We start from the raw sequence: 2,324 nt of genomic DNA on the forward strand, positions 1-2,324 counted from the left end.
TTTCCCCCTTCTTTCTAGACTTTTCGCAATAAGCCTATCAGTCTTTACAGAGTGTTGACCAAACTAAACTTATTGAATAGAATATTGATTTCAATATTATAACAAGATCCCTGCGGCGGACTGTCCATATTGACTTTTTGTTTCGTCCTTCACGATGATTTCCAGTTAACAGTCATTCAAAAAATAACCATCGCCATCAAATTAACATTTGACATTTTGGTACAGTACTAAACTGGTACCTACTAAACATAAAGTTGTAGTTACCTACCAATATCATAAGTGTAAATATCTACAATTAAAATAAATGTAAATATTTTTTTAGGTTTTTTAGGTTAATATATGTATAGTTTTCAATCAATTTCAATAATCTCACTCAGTATTATGAGGTTCTAGTCAATATACTCAGAGTTATATACTTAGCTAAAATGTTTGAATAGTAAGGAAATTGGTTATACTTAGGTAATCCTTTGTCAGTATTATAGCCAAGCTGTGTATGTGAAAAGTAGAAAAAATAGAAAATAAATAAAGTTACAAATGTTACAAGACGCGTATCTACTATGTTTTATTTTATTTACACTACGACAATGATTAAAAACAAAAAAATTTGCTGGATTGACCTGCCACACAGTTGCCATCACAAACTAAAAATACAAGTTGCCATTGTGTGGCAGGCATAGATGTGGGTACCTACATATGTACTAAATGTATGATGGCAGGTCACTCCACCTAAGTTTTGTTTAAATGTTAAATCTCAACGGTACCCGAATTTATGTTTATTGTCTGTTCCTCGCTTAACTCTACTCAGGGGCAGTTTTCGATACGCAGCGAGTAAGTGCTGCAATTACCTGCCGCCTCCGTTAAAAAATGCTAAAACGCTGTTTCTTTAAAAAAACTTGTAAGCAATATTTCTTGTCTGTGCAGAAATCGAGTAGCAATTGGTCGGTGGTTAAATGCACTTGTTGCTAGTGCATTTAACCACCGACCAATTGCTACTGCGAATAATTGCAAATAAATAAAATTTTAGAATTTTTTTTTTTTTTTCATTTTACATATACTTCAACACAGATAGTCTCTATTAATTGCTTGGTGTTTAGGCATACACTCCACTTGTCGGCCTGATGCAACAAGCGAATAGCTTTAAGGTGAAGGCTGAAAGTCTGCAATGCTGAACTTCATCCTTTTTGTCCACATTTACCTACTCTTCTTTTGATTTAATTGTTCGTTTAAGTTTGTTTATATGTTTTCTGGATAAATAAATGTCTTTTTATTTTATTTTTTATTTATTTAAATATGATACAAAACAATGATACTTCTTAGAACACGACAACGATACGATACGGACAAGACGGATGACGACTTTAACATTAACTTGATGTTGTATTGTCATACATAAATCATACATAACACATGGTGGTATACAAGTGGTTTATAACAATTCTACCAGTGATATATCTGATTGTTCGTCTTACGAGTACCCATATAGGACGAGTAAACCTGCGAATCCTACATCCAATATTGTTTGATTACTTGATCCACAATTTAAATATTTGCTCTTTTTTATATTATTTTCATTTATTTATTTATTTATAAAGCATTGGCTTCAGAGCCAACAGCTTAATGGTAACAAATAATGAAGAAACGCACAATGTAATATACATAAGTTAAAAATTAATTCGTGTAAAAAATTTAACTATTATAACCCGCCATTTTCACATACATTTTATTATTTCGCTCTTTAATTCTATTAAATATAATATATATATAAATACTTAGAATAATAACGCATAGAATGATAGTTTCATATCAAACCAACTGTCACAAGTGAGGCAAAAACCAAATTCATGTAGGCGTAAGCAACTTGTAACTACACTCGTCGGCACGCACACAAATATACAAATAATGATGCCATGGAATAACATTTCCCTCAAAAGTGGGGAAATTGTATCTTGCTTAACTCATCATTAAGTTAAAGGTGCCTACAAATTTGCCCGACATTGTCGATCAGGTGCCTACAGATGTGCTCGATTTTGTCAATCGACAATGTCGATCAGGTGCCTACAGATATGCTCGGTTTTGTCGATGAAAAACGAATATAGCACTTATTTGTAAATCCAAGATGGCGGACACGATTTTTCAAAATATGCTATATGGGTATCCTTTTCGAGGTATTTGGGGATACTCATTACGAATATGGCACTCATTTCTAAATCCAAGATGGCGGACACGAGTTTTCAAATAAATGCAATATGGGTATCATTTTCGAGGTACTTGGGGGTGCTCATTACGAATATGGCACTCATTTCTAAATCCAAGATGGCGGGCAC

The sequence above is a fragment of the Hyposmocoma kahamanoa genome, unplaced genomic scaffold, assembly GCF_003589595.1.
Source record: "Hyposmocoma kahamanoa isolate Upper Pololo Valley unplaced genomic scaffold, ASM358959v1 76, whole genome shotgun sequence".
NCBI classification, from domain to species: domain Eukaryota; kingdom Metazoa; phylum Arthropoda; class Insecta; order Lepidoptera; family Cosmopterigidae; genus Hyposmocoma; species Hyposmocoma kahamanoa.